Below are 19,909 nucleotides of genomic sequence, written 5' to 3' on the forward strand. Positions count from 1 at the left end.
GTGCATGCTACATCTTGCTCACTAATATGTGTCCTCAAAATAGCCAATGTAATTTTTGTAGGATGTACAGATAATACAGGTTCCTATGACAGAAAATGGGAGAACTAACATAGTCTTGGGGCAATCCTGTGAATATGCCATTGTCATTCCATGAGAATTAAAACTACTCTGATCCTCTCTTTGATTGATAGGGAAAAGAATATACTCACCTGACCAATACCACGTACTACATACTCGAGGCTGTGTTAATCTGCTCTAGTAAAGATACCACGTCCAGCCTAGCAGCTGCCACTGGGATACTCCTTGGTTAAGTTCAAGTAGTACACAGTCATCTATCATCTGGGTTTTGTAGATGCCAGAATGTCATTAAGTGGGAGCCACCATCCCTGCATCCTTTACATATTTGAAGGTAGCTCTGATCTCCGAGCTGGAGATCAGATGGGATATAGTTTTTATGTACTATCTTGGCTGGAAGGGGAGATGGGTAGTTTCAGGGGCTTCCACTCAGCCTTTTCTTCTATAGTAGTTCTTATCCTAAAATAAAAATAAAATAAAACTTAGGTCTCACCACGTTCTAATTAAGAAGAGTCATGACTTGAAGAACCAGGTATTTCAGTCTCTAAGCTTTATACAAAGCTGTGTAAGGGACACCTGTTCACCGAGTCCACATCCTCGCAATTCACTGTTTTCACTCCAGTTGCATTCCAGCACCTGCTTCAGCTGGTCTGTAAAGCTCTGGCTGCCCCGAGGCTTCTCTGCTGCTGCTAGTGGGATGCCTGCCGCAGCCTTCTTAGCCCTTCTGGCAAATTTGCAAACCTGGAAATAGGAGAGACTTAACACCTTCGACCAAATCAGAATGGCAGGCATGTGTATGTACTGTGGACTCCTGTTACCTCAGGCAGACAATTGTGAGGTTCATTCTACCTGGCTCTGTAAAGAGATTTCTAGAAAGAACACCTTAGTTTCCCACAATGCTGATCAACTTTATAACCCACCCACACCTTTGACCTGGCTTTCCTTCCATCCCAATTTCACTTTTCCGCATCCCCACTCCTATTTCCTGGGATCACTTAACAAATGAAAGTAACTGCATGCAAGCTCTTATTTCAGGATCTAGTATGTGAACTCAGAGTTGCACTTTTAAATATAGAATTTGTATGTTATTATAGAAAACCAGAAAATACATGGAGGCACTTAGAAGAAAAACTCATGGAAGATCTCCCCAGACAAACTTTCTGGACTATGGTCTATGCATATACTTTTTAAAAAGTGAGACAAAACTTAAAAAAAAATTTATTCTCATTCTATATTTTGCAAACATCTTCTCATGAGCCTCTTCGTAGTTTAAAAAAAATGACTGCGTGTGCATGGTATTCTATCTTACAGTACTACCACTACTGATTTCACATTCACATTTGAATATTCATTTTGTGTCTCTGTTTTGTTATTCTGAAGTTGTGCTATGATTTAAGTTCTTTTTTTCTTGAGAGGGCATCTCTCATATTTATTGATCAAATGGTTGTTAACAACAATAAAATTCTGTATAGGGGACTCAATGCTCAATGCACAATCATTAATCCACCCCAAGCCTAATTCCCGTCAGTCTCCAATCTTCTGAAGCATAACGAACAAGTTCTTACATGGTGAACAAGTTCTTACATAGTGAATAAGTTCTTACGTGGTGAACAGTACAAGGGCAGTCATCACAGAAACTTTCGGTTTTGATCACGCATTATGAACTATAAACAATCAGGTCAAATATGAATATTCTTTTGATTTTTATACTTGATTTATATGTGAATCCCACATTTCTCCCTTATTATTATTATTATTATTATTATTATTTTTAATAAAATGCTGAAGTGGTAGGTAGATGCAAGATAAAGGTAGAAAACATAGTTTAGTGTTGTAAGAGAGCAAATGTAGATGGTCAGGTGTGTGCCTGTAGACTAAGTGTTAATCCAAGCTAGACAAGGGCAATAAAACATCCATGGATGCAGAAGATTTCTCTCAAAACACGGGGGGTGAGGTTCTAAGCCTCACCTTTGTTCATCCCCAATTTCTCACCTGATGGCCCCCCTGCAACTGTGCCTGTCTTAAGTTGTTCCTCCCTTGAGGAATCTTACCCGTCTCTGGCTAACCAGTCATCTTCCGGGGCCATACAGGGAAATGTAAAGTTGGTAAGTGAGAGAGAAGCAATATTGTTTGAAAAGGTTAGCTTTTTACTTCTTTGCAGATTTATGCCCTGTAGCTTCTATGCCCAGCATTTGTCTTGAGGTATCTTTACCACTCGGAAGAATTATGATACTTGGTAAATTCGATATGAGGCATGAATTCTATTTAAGGGTTTTAATTAGGAAGGAAGAAGAAAAGCTATAGGAGTAGCAGACGGAAGAAAACATGGGAAGATTGATTATTTCTTTGACATGTCTTCTTGTAGAGTAACTTCAGCATGTATAGGCTTTAAGCTACTATTTAAATTGCGCACGCACATTAACATAATAGGAGTATAGTTACATAACCAAAGCAGACCTATAATTACCAGCCATCTCCAGTGAAACCAAGAAAACCAGTTAGGCACCCTAGGCATTTGTGAAAACTTATCTATGATATGGTGGATATTGTCCAACTGAACTTGAACAGTCTGAGAGAAATCAGACAAATTAAAACAACCCATTCCTGGGGAATGTTCACATCCCTTATGTTCTTTTAACAGTAGATAGTCTGTACTCGTAAGATTTTGGAGTGCTACAACTTGCACTTTTCCTAATTCTTGGTTGAGTTCCAACAGTGTAGATCCAGTCAAATTTGTTGTTTTACTGTATGCACAGGCCAGCTTAGATATCTCCTTCCTCATTCCCATGGCAAGTCCAGGAACTGGTTGGATGAATGCAGCTACAACTGCAGCATCGCCTGGATCTTTGTTGAGGTTTTTTGATGATCATCTTCTGGTATGACTCTTCCAGAGAGTGCTGATGTTGTAAGTTCTTCTTCATATCGTATCTTAGTTCATTTCTGGGTAGCCAAATTAGGCTTTGATCCTCTGTATAAAAACAAGCAGACCCTTTGCCCACACTTTGATATGCCCTTTATACCACTGTGTAGAACTCATTGGAGGTCACCACACAGGAACTGCTTTTTTTTTTAAGAGAAAGGAATATTATCAGAAAAATGTACCTCCATAGCCGATCATCTGACACCCTTTAAGTGATCAAAATTAAGGATATTTAAAGCATGCATTAATGGTTGATTTACAGTTAGTTTTATCCTATCAGGGAGTAATCCCCCTTTTCTTTCTTTTTTTTTTGTTATCATTTATCTACACTTACATGAAGAATATTATGTTTACTAGGCTCTCCCCTATACCAGGTCCCCCCTATAAACCCCTTTACAGTCACTGTCCATCAGCATAGCAAAATGTTGTAGAATCACTACTTCTCTTTTCTGCGTTGTACAGCCCTCCCCTTTCTCCCATCCCCCCATGCATGCTAATCTTAATAACCCCCTTCTTCTTCCCCCGCCCCTTATCCCTCCCTACCCACCCATCCTCCCCAGTCCCTTTCCCTTTGGTACCTGTTAGTCCATTCTTGGGTTCTGTGATTCCACTGCTGTTTTGTTTCTTCAGTTTTTCCTTTGTTCTTATACTCCACAGATAAGTGAAATCATTTGGTATTTCTCTTTCTCCACTTGGCTTATTTCACTGAGCGTAATACCCTCCAGCTCCATCCATGTTGCTGCAAATGGTAGGATTTGCCCTCTTCTTATGGCTGAGTAGTATTCCATTGTGCATATGTACCACATCTTCTTTATCCATTCATCTACTGATGGACATTTAAGTTGCTTCCAATTCTTGGCTATTGTAAACAGTGCTGCGATAAACATAGGGGTGCATCTGTCTTTCTCAAACTTGATTGCTGCGTTCTTAGGGTAAATTCCTAGGAGTGGAATTCCTGGGTCAAATGGTAAGTCTGTTTTGAGCATTTTTTTTTTTTGTGAGGGCATCTCTCATATTTATTAATCAAATGGTTGTTAACAACAATAAAATTCTGTATAGGGGAGTCAATGCTCAATGCACAATCATTAATCCACCCCAAGCCTAATTTTCGTCAGTCTCCAATCTTCTGAGGCATAACAAACAAGTTCTTACATGGAGAACAAACTCTTACATAATGAATAAGTTACATAGTGAACAGTACAAGGGCAGTCATCACAGAAACTTTCAGTTTTGCTCATGCATTATGAACTAAAAACAGTTCAAATATGAATACTCATTTGGTTTTTATACTTGATTTATATGTGGATACCACATTTCTCTCTTTATTATTATTATTTTTAATGAAATGCTGGAGTGGTAGGTAGATACAAGATAAAGGTAGAAAACATAGTTTAGTGTTGTAAGAGAGCAAATGTAGATGATCAGGTGTGTGCCTGTAGCCTATGTGTTAATCCAAGCTAGACCAGGGCAATAAAACATCCACGTATGCAGAAGATTTCTCTCAGAACAGGGGGGGTGAGGTTCTAAGCCTCACCTCTGTTGATCCCCAATTTCTCACCTGATGCCCCCCTGCGACTGTGCCTGTCTTAGGTTGTTCCTCCCTTGAGGAATCTTACCCGTCTCTGGTAACCAGTCATCTTCCGGGGCCATACAGGGAAATGTAAAGTTGGTAAGTGAGAGAGAAGCAATATTGTTTGAAAAGGTTAGCTTTTTATTTCTTTGCATATTTATGCCCTGTAGCTTTTATGCCCAGCATTTGTCTTGAGGTATCTTCACCACTTGGAAGAATTATGATACTCGGTAAATTTGATATGAGGCACGAATTCTATTTAAGGGTTGTAATTAGGAAGGAAGAAGAAAAGCTATAGGAGTAGCAGACGGAAGAAAAAAATGGGAAGATTGATTATTTCTTTAACATATCTTCTTGTAGAGTAACTTCAGCATGTATAGGTTTAAACTACTAATTAAATTGCGCACACACATTAACATAATAGGAATACAGTTACATAACCAAAGCAGACCTATAATTACCAGCCATCTCCAGTGAAACCAAGAAAACCAGTTAGGCACCCTAGGCATTTGTGAAAACTTATCTGTGATATGGTGGATATTGTCCAACTGAACTTGAACAGTCTGAGAGAAATCAGACAAATTAAAACAACCCATTCCTGGGGAATGTTCACATCCCTTATGTTCTTTTAACAGTAAATAGTCTGTAGTTGTAAGATTTTGGAGTGCTACAATTTGCACTTCTCCTAATTCTTGGTTGAGTTCCAACAGTATAGATCCAGTCAAATTTGTTGTTTTACTGTATGCACAGGCCAGCTTAGATATCTCCTTCATTCCCACGGCAAGTCCAGGAGCTGGTGGGATGAGTGCATCTACAGCTGTAGCAGTGCGTGGCTCTTTGTTGGGGTTTTTTGATGATCATCTTCTGGCATGAGTCTTCCAGAGAGTGCTGATGTTGGAAGTTCTCTTTCATATCGTATCTTAGTTCATTTTCGGGGTAGCCCAATTAGGCTTTGATCATCTGTATAAACGCAAACAGACCCTTTGCCTACACTTTTATATGCCCTTTATACGCTTGTGTAGAACTCATTGGAGGTTACCACACAGGAACTGCCCTTTTTTTTTTGTTTGGTTTTGTTTTGCTTTGTTTTTGGTATCACTAATCTACACTTACATGACGAATATTATGTTTACTAGGCTCTCCCCTATAGCAGGTCCCCCCTATAAACCCCTTTACAGTCACTGTCCATCAGCATAGCAAAATGTTGTAGAATCACTACTTGCCTTCTCTGTGTTGTACAGCCCTCCCTTTTCTCCTACCCCCCCATGCATGTTAATCTTAATACCCCCCTACTTCTCCCCCCCATCCCTCCCTACCCACCCATCCTCCCCAGTCCCTTTCCCTGTGGTACCTGTTAGTCCATTCTTGAGTTCTGTGATTCTGCTGCTGTTTTGTTCCTTCAGTTTTTCCTTTGTTCTTATATTCCCCAGATGAGTGAGATCATTTGGTATTTCTCTTTCTCCGCTTGGCTTGTTTCACTGAGCATAATACCCTCCAGCTCCATCCATGTTGCTGCAAATGATTGGATTTGCCCTTTTCTTATGGCTGAGTAGTATTCCATTGTGTATATGTACCACATCTTCTTTATCCATTCATCTATCAATGGACATTTAGGTTGCTTCCAATTCTTGGCTATTGTAAATAGTGCTGCGATAAACATAGGGGTGCACTGATCTTTCTCATACTTGATTGCTGCATTCTTAGGGTAAATTCTTAGGAGTGCAATTCCTGGGTCAAATGGTAAGTCTGTTTTAAGCATTTTGATGTACCTCCATACTGCTTTCCACAATGGTTGAACTAATTTACATTCCCACCAGCAGTGTAGGAGGGTTCCCCTTTCTCCACAACCTCGCCAACATTTGTTGTTGTTTGTCTTTTGGATGGCAGCCATCCTTACTGGTGTGAGGTGATACCTCATTGTACTTTTAATTTGCATTTCTCTGATAATTAGCGATGTGGAGCATCTTTTCATGTGTCTGTTGGCCATCTGTATTTCTTTTTTGGAGAACTGTCTATTCAGTTGCTCTGCCCATTTTTTAATTGGGTTATTAGTTTTTTGTTTGTTGAGGCGTGTGAGCTCTTTATATATTCTGGACGTCAAGCCTTTATCGGATGTGTCATTTTCAAATATATTCTCCCATACTGTAGGGATCCTTTTTGTTCTATTGATGGTGTCTTTTGCTGTGCAGAAGCTTTTCAGCTTAATATAGTCCCACTTACTCATTTTTGCTGTTGTTTTTCTTGACCGGGGAGATATGTTCAAGAAGAGGTCACTCATGTTTATGTCTAAGAGGTTTTTGCCTATGTTTTCTTCCAAGAGTTTAATGGTTTCATGACTTACATTCAGGTCTTTGATCCATTTTGTGTTTACTTTTGTATATGCGGTTAGACAATGGTCCAGTTTCATTCTCCTACATGTAGCTGTCCAGTTTTGCCAGCACCACCTGTTGAAGAGACTGTCATTTCGCCATTGTATGTCCATGGCTCCTTTATCAAATATTAATTGACCATATATGTCTGGGTTAATGTCTGGATTCTCTAGTCTGTTCCATTGGTCTGTGGCTCTGCTCTTGTGCCAGTACCAAATTGTCTTGATTACTATGGCTTTATAGTAGAGCTTGAAGTTGGGGAGTGAGATCCCCCCTACTTTATTCTTCTTTCTCAGGATTGCTCTGGCTATTCGGGGTCTTTGGTGTTTCCATATGAATTTTTGAATTATTTGTTCCAGTTCATTGAAGAATGTTGCTGGTAGTTTCATAGGGATTGCATCAAATCTGTATATTGCTTTGGGCAGGATGGCCATTTTGACGATATTAATTCTTCCTAGCCACGAGCATGGGATGAGTTTCCATCTGTTAGTGTCCCCTTTAATTTCTCTTAAGAATGACTTGTAGTTTTCAGAGTATAAGTCTTTCACTTCTTTGGTTAGGTTTATTCCTAGGTATTTTATTTTTTTTGATGCAATTGTGAATGCAGTTGTTTTCCTGATTTCTCTTTCTGTTGGTTCATTGTTAGTATATAGGAAAGCCACAGATTTCTGTGTGTTGATTTTGTATCCTGCAACTTTGCTGTATTCCGATATCAGTTCTAGTAGTTTTGGGGTGGAGTCTTTAGGGTTTTTTATGTACAGTATCATGTCATCTGCAAATAGTGACAGTTTAACTTCTTCTTTACCAATCTGGATTCCTTGTATTTCTTTGTTTGGTCTAATTGCCGTGGCTAGGACCTCCAGTACTATGTTAAATAACAGTGGAGAGAGTGGGCATCCCTGTCTAGTTCCCGATCTCAGAGGAAATGCTTTCAGCTTCTCGCTGTCCAATATAATGTTGGCTGTGGGTTTATCACAGATGGCCTTTATTATGTTGAGGTACTTGCCCTCTATTCCCATTTTGCTGAGAGTTTTTATCATGAATGGATGTTGAACTTTGTCAGATGCTTTTTCAGCATCTATGGAGATGATCATGTGGTTTTTGTCTTTCTTTTTGTTGATGTGGTGGATGATGTTGATGGACTTTCGAATGTTGTACCATCCTTGCATCCCTGGGATGAATCCCACTTGGTCATGGTTCATGATCCTTTTCATGTATTTTTGAATTCGGTTTGCTGATATTTAGTTGAGTATTTTTGCATCTACGTTCATCAGGGATATTGATCTGTAGTTTTCTTTTTTGGTGGTGTCTTTGCCTGGTTTTGGTATTAGGGTGATGTTAGCTTCATAGAATGAGTTTGGGAGTATCCCCTCCTCCTCTATTTTTTGGAAAACTTTAAGGAGAATGGGTATTATGTCTTCTCTGTATGTCTGATAAAATTCCGAGGTAAATCCATCTGGCCCAGGGGTTTTGTTCTTGGGTAGTTTTTTGATTACCGCTTCAATTTCGTTGCTGGTAATTGGTCTGTTTAGATTTTCTGTTTCTTTCTGGGTCAATCTTGGAAGGTTGTATTTTTCTAGGAAGTTGTCCATTTCTCCTAGGTTTACCAGCTTGTTAGCATATAGGTTTTCATAGTATTCTCCAATAATTCTTTGCATTTCCGTGGGGTCCGTCGTGATTTTTCCTTTCTCGTTTCTGATACTGTTGATTTGTGTTGACTCTCTTTTCTTCTTAATAAGTCTGGCTAGAGGCTTATCTATTTTGTTTATTTTCGCGAAGAACCAGCTCTTGGTTTCATTGATTTTTGCTATTGTTTTATTCTTCTCAATTTTATTTATTTCTTCTCTGATCTTTATTATGTCCCTCCTTCTGCTGACCTTAGGCCTCATCTGTTCTTCTTTTTCCAATTTCGATAATTGTGACATTAGACCATTCATTTGGGATTGCTCTTCCTTTTTTAAATATGCTTGGATTGCTATATACTTTCCTCTTAAGACTGCTTTTGCTGTGTCCCACAGAAGTTGGGGCTTAGTGTTGTTGTTGTCATTTGTTTCCATATATTGCTGGATCTCCATTTTGATTTGGTCATTGATCCATTGATTATTTAGGAGCGTGTTGTTAAGCCTCCATGTGTTTGTGAGCCTCTTTGATTTCTTTGTACAGTTTATATCTAATTTAATGCCTTTGTGGTCTGAAAAGTTGGTTGGTAGGATTTCAATCTTTTGTAGTTTTCTGAGGCTCTTTTTGTGGCCTAGTATGTGGTCTATTCTGGAGAATGTTCCATGTGCACTTGAGAAGAATGTATATCCTGTTGCTTTTGGATGTAGAGTTCTATAGATGTCTATTAGGTCCATCTGCTCTACTGTGTTGTTCAGTGCTTCCGTGTCCTTACTTATTTTCTGCCCAGTGGATCTATCCTTTGAGGTGAGTGGTGTGTTGAAGTCTCCTAGAATGAATGCATTGCAGTCTATTTCCCCCTTTAGTTCTGTTAGTATTTGTTTCACATATGCTGGTGCTCCTGTGTTGGGTGCATATATATTTAGAATGGTTATATCCTCTAGTTGGACTGAGCCCTTTATCATTATGTAGTGTCCTTCTTATCTCTTGTTACTTTCTTTGTTTTGAAGTCTATTTTGTCTGATATTAGTACTGCAACCCCTGCTTTCTTCTCGCTGTTGTTTGCCTGAAATATATTTTTCCATCCCTGGACTTTTAGTCTGTACATGTCTTTGGGTTTGAGGCGATTTTCTTGTAAGCGGCATATAGATGGGTCTTGCTTTTTTATCCATTCTGTTACTCTGTGTCTTTTGATTGGTGCATTCAACCCATTAACATTTAGGGTGACTATTGAAAGATATGTACTTATTGCCATTGCAGGCTTTAAATTCGTGGTTACCAAAGGTTCAAGGTTAGCCTCTTTAGTATCTCACTGCCTAACTTAGCTCGCTTATTGAGCTGTTATATACACTGTCTGGAGATTCTTTTCTTCTCTCCCTTCTTGTTCCTTCTCCTCGATTCTTCATATGTTGGGTGTTTTGTGCTGTGCTCTTTCTAGGAGTGCTCCCATCTAGAGCAGTCCCTGTAAGATGCCCTGTAGAGGTGGTTTGTGGGAAGCAAATTCCCTCAGATTTTGCTTGTCTGGGAATTGTTTAATCCCTCCGTCATATTTGAATGATAGTCGTGCTGGATACAGTATCCTTGGTTCAAGGCCCTTCTGTTTCATTGCATTAAATATATCATGCCATTCTCTTCTGGCCTTTCGGGTTTCTGTCGAGAAGTCTGATGTTAGCCTGATGGGTTTCCCTTTATAGGTGACCTTTTTCTCTCTAGCTACCTTTAACACTCTTTCCTTGTCCTTGATCTTTGCCATTTTAATTATTATGTGTCTTGGTGTTGTCCTCCTTGTATCCTTTCTGTTGGGGATTTTGTGTATTTCCGTGGTCTGTTCGATTATTTCCTCCCCCAGTTTGGGGAAGTTTTCAGCTATTATTTCTTCTAAGATACTTTCCATCTCTTTTCCTCTCTCTTCTTCTTCTGGGACCCCTATAATATGGATATTGTTCCTTTTGGATTGGTCACACAGTTCTCTTAACATTGTTTCATTCCTGGAGATCCTTTTATCTCTCTCTCTGTCAGCTTGTATGCGTTCCTGTTCTCTGGTTTCAATTCCGTCAATGGCCTCTTGCATTCTATCCATTCTGCTTATAAACCCTCCCAGAGTTTGTTTCATTTCTGTAACCTCCTTTCTGGCATCTGTGATCTCCCTCCGGACTTCATCCCATTTCTCTTGCGTATTTCTCTGCATCTCTGTCAGCATGTTTATGATTCTTATTTTGAATTCTTTGTCAGGAAGACTGGTTAGGTCTGTCTCCTTCTCTGGTGTTGTCTCTGTAATCTTTGACTGCCTGTAGCTTTGCCTTTTCATGGTGATAGGAATAGTCTGCAGAACTGGGACGAGTGAAGGCTGGTGGAACTTCCCTTCCTGTTGGTTTGTGGCCCTCCTCTCCTGGGAGAACAGCGGCCTCTAGTGGCTTGTGCTGCGCAGCTGCGCGCAGACAGGGCTTCTCATTCCTGCCCGGCTGCCATGGAGTTTATCTCCGCTGTTGCTGTGGGCGTGGCCTGGCTCGGGCAGCTGCTCCAAAGTGGTGGAGTCGCGTTGGAGGGGGAGCGGCCTGGAGGCTATTTATCTCCGTAAGGGGCCTCCCTGCTCCCTGCAGCCCAGGGGTTAGGGTGCCCAGAGATCCCCGGATTCCCTACCTCTGTATTCAGTGTCCTGCCCTGCCCTTTTAAGACTTCCAGAAAGCACTCGCCAAAACAAAACAACAACAACAAAAAAAGGCTGCTCGCTTTTCTTTTTTTCTCCGGCGCTGGCCTCTGGTACCCGCTCACCGGTCTTGCTGCCCTGTTTCCCTAGTGTTGGGGTCCCTGTCCCTTTAAGACTTCCAAAAAGGACTTGCCAAAACAAAACAACGACAACGACAACGACAACAACAAAAAAATGGCCGCTCACTTTTCTTTTGTCCTCCGGTGCCGGCCTCTGGTACCTGCTCACCAGTCCTGCTGCCTTGTTTCCCTAGTATCCAGGGCCCCGTGCATGCACTGTGTCTGCGCTCTGGCCCGGATGGCTGGGGCTGGGTGTTCGGCAGTCCTGGGCTCCGTCTCCCTCCCGCTCTGCCTGCTCTTCTGCCGCCAGGAGCTGGGGGGAGGGGCGCTCGGCTCCTGCCGGGCCGGGGCTTGTATCTTACCCCCTTCGCGAGGTGCTGGGTTCTCGCACGTGTGGATGTGGTCTGCATGTTGTCCTGTGTACTCGGTCTTTTTTCTAGGAAGAGTTGTCTTTGTTGTATTTTTGTAGATATATGTGGTTTTGGGAGGAGATTTCCTGTGCTCTACTCACGCCGCCATCTTGGCTCTGCCCCCTGATTTAAATTCTTAAAGCTATTTAGGAAGTAGCAGGTATGGTATCACTTATTTGGGAGCTCTGAAAAAAAGCCATTTTCATATAAACAGAAAATAGAATGGGGTTGCCAGGGGCTGGGAGTGGGAGTGGAATGGGGAGATGTTAGTCAGAGTACAAACTTTCAGTTACAAGAGTATGTTCTGAGGATCTCATGTGCAGCATGATGATAGGTTAATTATATGGTTGTACACAGATGGTCCCCAGCTTATCATGGTTCCACTTTACAATGGTGTGAAAACAATACACATTCAGTAGAAACTGTACTTTGAATTTTGAACTTTGATCTTTTCCTGGGCTGGTGATAGGCAGTGTGATACTCTCTCATGATGCTGCGCAGTGGCAGAGAGCTGCAGTCCCCAGTCAGCTGCATGGTCATGAGGATAAACAACTCATGCACTTGTAAGCATTTTGTACCACAGAACCATTCTGTTTTCACTTTTATTATAGTATTCAATATATTACATAAGCTGTTCAACACTTTATTATAAAACAGGCTTTGTATTAGATGATTTTGCCCAGCTATAGGCTAACTAAATGTTCTTAGTACATTTAAGGTAGGCTAGGCCAAACTGTGATGTTCAGTAAGGTAGATGTATTAAAGGCATTTTCAGTTTATGATGGGTTTGTTGGAAGGTAATCCCGTTGTACATCGAGAAAGATCTCTCCTTGCTGAGAGTAGGTCATAAGCATTCTCTCCATAAAAAAAGAGTTAATTATGCGATGTGAAGTGATCGATGTGTTAATTATCTTGATCTTGGGAATCATTCAACAATGTGTGTGTGTCTTTTAGGATTCCTGGTCCCAGTTCCAACAGGGGGGTTGGGGTTCCCACACACAACATCCCAAGTAATTCCAGGCACTGTCTACCCAGAGATAATACCAGATTCCACAGGTTAAGGGCTCAGTACTACTTGACTGTCCCCCACCCCCACTCCAGACACCAGTCGGGAGCACCAGGCTGTGCTTCTGACCTACCAGCTATAGACTGGAGGTTCAACGACCTCCTCCTTAGGTTTGTTTCATCTGCTAGAGCAGCCCACAAAGTCAGGGAAACACTTATGTTTACCAGGTTATTAAAGGATATAAGAAGGATACAAATCAACAGCCAGATGAAGAGGTACACGGGGGAAGGTCCTGGACAAAGGAGCTTCTGTCCTTGGGGAGTTTGGGGCCCTGCTTGGTGGGACATGGAAGCATTCTGAAAAAAAGAAAAGAAAAGGACTAGATAAGTATCCTCTTGGGGTTTCATATAGGCTTCAGTACATAGTTAGGAATGACTGAATCACTGGCCCTTGGCAGATTCACCCTCTCGCCTCTTGGCCCTCCCCAGAGGTTGGGGCGGGGGGGCGGGGGGGCAGTGAGACTGGAAGTTCCAATCCTCTAATCACCTGGTTGTTCCCCCTGGCAAGCAGCCCCCCCACTGGTGGGTAGGGTCCAGAAGTCAACTTCATTAATAGCAAGATACCCATTTCACCTTTATGGCTCTGAAGCATTTGCAGGAATTGTAAATGAAGACCAAATATATCTAAGAAACATACTTTGGTCATCCGAATGACCAAATACATATTTCTTATAAATCATTACATCACTCTGTGTGTGTGTGTCTCTTCTCTGCCTTCAGATCCATTATCCACCCCTTAGGCATCTGCTCTGTGCCCTGGGGAGCCAACCCCCTATGAATGCTTCAGCCAGGTTTCCTAGTCCCCTGACTTACCGTGGAGTGTGACCAGTATGAGGCATCAACAGGAAGTTGAAGGCAGGAGAAGAGAAATGGTGGGTTATTCCGCTCACCCCTGCAACTTCCCCTGGTTTCAAGCTATAACTAGGGTAGCGGCTGAATCCCTCCATAACTACAGCTCCTGCTGGAAGCCCCTCCCCTGGGTCTTCTTCTCTCACGGGGCTCTGGCAAGACTGCTTCTCCCTCATGCCCCGTGAGGCAGGGATGGTAATGGCTGCTCGCCACTGCTGGTCTTTGGGAGCCGCAGTGTCTCTCTCTTTTTTAAAAACAGCTTTAGTGAGAGATAATTCACATAGAATACAGTTCACCCACTTAAAGTACACAATTCAGTAGCTTTTAGTATACTCACAGATTTGTCAGCATCTCTGTTTCCTTAAACTTAAACCTTTCAAATAATTCCTTCATTGAATTTTCTTCAGATTTGCATCTAAGTGTGTTTTCTGTTTCCTGGTGGCATGCTCTCTGATTGTTTACATGTGTACATATATTTGCTATGGTGCCAGCTCATATCAAAAAATGAGAGCCAATTGCTTAATTTTCAGGATTTTTTTGTGAGCTGGTTTTAAATGTAGCCACTATTAAAAAATGAATAAGTTTACAATTAAGTAATAAGAAAAGTAATAAATACTAAAGTATTATCAGTTCCTAATTATTTTACTACATTTCATTATTATACATGTGTCATGAGATTATTTGCATCTATTATATTTATATGGTGGAAATACTATATAATGGTGTTTATGTAGGTATGCGCATCTCTTCCAACTCTGTATCAGTGCTGTCACATTGGGAGCTTGAAATTGGCCATTGTGGGTATATTTCCACCTCGGAAATCAGCCAGTGATACAAATTTGGACTTAATTTTTTGTTTCATTGATTGTCTGGACTCAAGAAAATGATAAAATATTAATAATACAAATTAAACTTTAAAGCTTGTCATTGTGAATATAACAAAAAATTGAGGAAATATTCTTCCAGTAGTTGAAGTTTTATCCAATTTTTTAGTTACTCACATCACTGATGACCCAGAATACATCTTCTTTATTTCACTTTTATCTTACTTGTTACCAGCACTCATAGACTACTCTTGAGTAGCTGGTGGTTTTGAGCATTTACCAGCACGCCACACGTAGTTTAGATATCATTCCATATCACCAACAGAGCTTTCTCCACATTTTTAGGTTTGCATTGTATATACCTTGATGGATAGTTAGACTGTCATCTGTGCTCTTACAAAACCATGTTACCATAATCTCCTATGAATCATCTGTAAATGCATTTGTAATTTCAATAGATATTGCCAAATTGCTATGAAAAGTTTCCTCAATTGCCACTTCCACACACAGTATATGAGGATATCTGTTTTCTCACATGCTCAGCAATCTAGTGTGTTGTCAAATGCCTTGTGTCTTGCCATACCATCATTGTTAGTAATCCATCTAATCCATTTAAAAAAATGCAGTTTCAGCGAATAAAATGTGTTAGTTATTGCATTTAATAACCATTAAATTATTAATACTAAAACTTAGTATTAAACTAAATATTAGCCTCAAAGTGATCTGTATGAGAGACAGTAACACTTATTCTTCGAGATGTAGGAAGCCACCTTTGTAAGGACAGACTGATTATGCCAGGAGTATGAGAATAGGCAATTGAAAAAAAATATTTTCAGGTAGCCTGAAAGTAGAAGGGCACAGCACTGTTTTCAAGAATTCTGTTGAGAATGGAATAAATTGATAAGTAATTAAAATTTTGCCTCTTCCACCTAAAAAAATGATATGGGGGCATCTTTCCAGGAGCTACTGGAAAAAGAAGAAATGTCTGTATAAGTGAAGTGATTGTGTGGCTGTGCTCGGCAGCCTGTGGTGGAGTCTCCTGAGGGCCAGGCTAGAGGTCCCCTGGGACGGCGGCGGAGCCGTCCAGGCAAAGGGAGAAGTGTTTCTGCCGGGACGCGGTCAGGCCCGCTGTGAAGGGCCTCAGGGGTTTCGAGCACAGCCTCCACTATCCACACATAGTCGCAGCCTGAGGATTGGGCAGGAAACTGTGCATTCATGTCGTTTAACTCCCTTGGCATCTCCCCCTTTCCCACTCCCAATTCCACTTCAAAAAGAAATAAAGTCTTTAAGTCCATATGACTGATAACGACTCGGTCCTTAAGCCTGGGCAAGAAGAAGGTGCGTAAAGGCCTGACTGGCCACATTTCCTTATCCACACTGCTTAGGGGTTGTCACCATTCCCTTCATAAACAGGTGCTAGTAACTGACAACAAAAATGTCTCTATATCCTCTAAATCCACTGGAGTCAGACTCAGTCTTTGGCCCCTAGCTCATTGCTCAGTAGCTCTGACATAAGGAAGTTACTTGATCTTTTGACCTTCAGTTTCCTCGTCTGTAAAATGGAGGTTAATAGGGTAATTGTGGACAATTGAGATAATCCATGTAAGATATAGAGCCAGTGCTTGACATATACATGCCATTGCTCAATATGTTACCCATGATTTTTAAAGAAAATACATATATGTTGTAAGTTTTATGCACCCTTATTAATCAGTGGAGATTTAGTTACTTACAATAGATTTTTCTGTTGCTTATTTTGAAATCCTGAGCTAAACAACTCCACTAGATACTCCTATACAGAGACGATTTATGAAGTAGATCTTGACTGAATAGAACACTATAATGAGCTTTATTTCTGTCTGTGCTGGTTACATGATATGTTTGAGTTGATCCAGTCTTAGTTTTAAGTAACCATTTATTTTGCTGAACAAAATTAGGCCTTATGTGCATATACTACCACATATATGCAGGCCTATTTAATCTCCTAGGAGAAGTTTACTAAATGATACTCTAGCGTCCTAGAAGAGTTTACTCAACTTAATAGAAGAGGTCCTTTATTTGCAGAGTAGCTGAGGCATTCTGGTTCTTTCTTTCTGATGTTTATGCATTGGAATCTAACTGACCTGGATGTTGATTGTGCATAAAAAAGCATGAAATGCCTTTCTTTTGCATACAGTTTAATTATATAGACAGTGTGGAAAAGAACTTTGCACAAAAGCCTAAATATGGTCTAAAATACATTTAGTTCATGGCAGAGATTGCATTTTTCTCTTTCTCTCATATAAGTAGCAAAGCAAATAGACCTGATTAGAAAAATGATCTTTGAAAAATAAGTTCAGTTAAATTTAAGAAATATTTACTGAGGATGTAATTATCTGCAAGGTACCATGCTGGGTGGTATGAATAATAATAAGAAAAAGAGGTAATTTTCACTGCTCTCAAGAAGTTACCATTTAAAGGAACAAATAAGTGTAGAACAGACAGTAATAAAATGTGGTATGTACAAAATGTCATGGAAACTGTAAGGAAGCCACTAATTCCAGTAGAGTACAAGGAGGGTGTTAAGGAAGACTTAGAAAATGTGGCATTTGAGTTGGATCTTGGAGGATCTGCAAGATCTTTAGAGATAGGGGTAGAGAGAGAAACAGTGTGAGCTGAGAAGCTCAGTGGTGGAAGATGAAACTCAAACGGTTTGCTAAGGCCAGATTGTGAAAGGCTTGACAGTCTTCTTAGAATGTGCTTTATCCTGAAAGCAGTGATGAAAAGGGAAGGTTCCTAGTTGGGACAGTGACCTGAACAACTTTGGTTTTAAGAAGGTCATTGCGGAAGTGGTGGTGGAGAACAGGAAGCTGGGAGTTAAGCTTGTGGCCAGAGAAGAGGTTGGAATGATAGCTCTGTAGAACGTCCAAGGGCGACTTGTAGAAGAGAAGTGAGGAAGGTTCATAAGGAGTGATCTTCAGAACTAAGACAATCATGATACAAGCATGAAGAAGCAAAGAGTGAGGAAAGGAAGAAGACTTGATCAGCAGTGTCAACCACTGTACACAGTTCCTGTGGGAAGGAAATGGAAAAAAATCTATTAGATTGGGCAACTTCACTATTTTTAGAGGCTCTCTTAAGACCAGTTTCAACAGAATGAGCAGAGTGGAAACCAGATACTTTGTCAGACATGGAAAAATGTTTATAACGTACAGGAAATTTAAAGATAGGCAGGAGCTGATGCTGCCTCCCTCAAGGAGGGTAGTATTTAAGGGCAACTGATGGAAATCTTGAGAAATAAGAGCCAAAAAGGTCTTATGCCAAAAACCAGACAGACAAGAACCATTTGCAGAATGATGTCATCCTGCCTCCTTGGATGATATCACTTTTTTCCTCAGATGTTTCCCCCAGACCGCATGAGTCAACATCTATATTTGGGCATAAAGAGAACTACCTTTTGTGCTGTGTGCCAGTTCAGAAGTCTGTTTGTGCTAGTCTGGTTTAGCTCTGCCAAATTATTTTAAGCTTATGACCTCACTAACTGCCCACGGTATTTAATCTGTTTAATATTTCACAGCTTCAATTCCATCATGCTCTTTTGTGTAATGCATCCTGAATTGGGTAATTTTCCCATTTGCATTTCGAAGTCACTAGGTTTATATTCACCAGTACATTCAGAGCTGAAATAAAGAGGGCAAAAGTGGAAATGTCAGAAGAAACCATAAGTAGATACAAGAGATTATGTAAATTACTGGGCATGACTAGAATAATAGTAATAGCTTCCATGAATGAAGTGCCTAGTTTTTGCCAGATAATTTTTATAGATTGTCCCTAGTTCTCACTATAGTCCCAAAATGTAGCATGGCTTCCAGCTGAAAAAATCAAGTAATCTTGTTTATGTTCATGCAGGCAGCAAATGGAAGAGCAGGGACTCAAAGCCAGACCTGACCCCAAGAGCCCACGGTTTTTTACCACACTGTGTTCTCTTCTCCAAAATATCATGGTGCCCATAACTGCAAAAGAAAACTGAACCGAGTCACATCAGGTATGTTCACAAGTGGTGGCCTAGACATTCATTTCTAGAAGCTCTTACAAGATAGATACTAATTTCTCATGTAACTTTTTTTGTAGAGGTAAATATTACAGATGATGTGTAGCACTTAATAGTGAGTGGCTATCTTCAGTGGGAACTTGGTAGGCAAGCTCATCATTTATTGTTTTGTCAGAGGAGAAGGTAATAAAGGGAAGACAGGAGCACTTCAAACAGGAACTATGTCTGAAGGGAAATTCCAAGTTAAAGAAGAGCTGGAGGTGGCTTCTTATAAGATCTTGGGGAGACATAACTTTTCTGAAATTTTCAACTACAGTGATTCTTTCTTTGGCTAAATTATAATGAGGTCATTTATCACAATGTGATATAAAATTTTTATATGAAACTCATCGCGATAACCAACAAGCAAATTAGGAAAGACAAGGAAACTAACATCTAGTCAGTGCCTCTCCCCCTGCCTGGTGCATAGTAGTGGCTCAGTAACTAAATGAATGAATGCCTGTGTTGTCTTAGACACTGTGCTGTGTGTTATTTGTGCCGTGGTATAGGGTTTATACAGACGTTAAAAGGAAGGACGTTGAGGCATCAATTTGGAGCACAGTAAGTGTTCAAAAAAATTATTGAACTACTGATTGAATAACATTGCAGATGCCTAACTTAGAGTCAAGATCCTTACTCAAGAGAGGAATTCTATATCTGCCCTAGAAAGGGGAAACAGTAATAGGGATGGGGAGTGTTTTTTCATGTTAATAGGTTATAAAAGGAAGACTAGGAAAGATGTCTTACTACAACATGTGAACAGAGCTGATTCCGAAGAATCTCCTTCCTCCTAAAAGTGAAGAGTATACCTACAGACATCCCAATTTATCTTGGCTCTAGGGTGAAAGGATGCTTAGTTCAAGGCTTCCTGTTCTCTAAAGTAGCAGGCATGTGAAAATCAATTGATATGCTAAATATATGAAAATAATGAAAATGAATTACTGACATTCAGACCTGATGTTATGTTAAATTTACTAACTATGCCCAGGTTTTCTTCTTCCTCTTTTTTTTTGTTTCTCAAGTCATAATTTTAAAAGCAATTCTGAATAGAAGGAAGTTTTTATCCTGCTAGGGTCTTTCAGGATGGAGTATCTTATCAGCTCTTAGAGCTCCATATGCTGGGGTGCTTCAAAAAGACAGAAATAAGCTGGTTAGCACTCCTAGGTGACATGGCTGGATGCATTAGGCAGGTTACCTTTTATAAAGTAGTCTATTCACTGAGTTAGACAACACAGCCAACGTATCTGACCAGAATGGGATACATCGGTCAGAGGCATATGAGCTCTTAGATGCCTTTGTATTTCTCTCTAATAAATTCCTGCTTATTGCCAGAAGACAACTTGGTATGTTTTTGGACAAGTCTTTGAAAAAGTAT

The 19,909-nt window shown here is 40.4% G+C and overlaps 1 long non-coding RNA gene across 1 annotated transcript in view; it reads right to left on the minus strand.

Annotated features, from left to right (window-relative positions):
* Positions 1 to 492: 492 nt before the first annotated feature.
* The window catches only part of LOC118914592 (uncharacterized), a 57,152-nt gene continuing 37,735 nt past the window's right edge, over positions 493 to 19,909 (minus strand). The window contains exons 3-4 of the long non-coding RNA XR_008993711.1: positions 12,948 to 13,089; positions 493 to 816 (exon numbers count right to left, since the gene is read on the minus strand). This is a non-coding gene — a long non-coding RNA (uncharacterized LOC118914592). The remainder of the gene's footprint in view (positions 817 to 12,947; positions 13,090 to 19,909) is intronic.

This window comes from Manis pentadactyla, chromosome 14 (assembly GCF_030020395.1).
Source record: "Manis pentadactyla isolate mManPen7 chromosome 14, mManPen7.hap1, whole genome shotgun sequence".
In the NCBI taxonomy this organism is placed as follows: Eukaryota; Metazoa; Chordata; class Mammalia; order Pholidota; family Manidae; genus Manis; species Manis pentadactyla.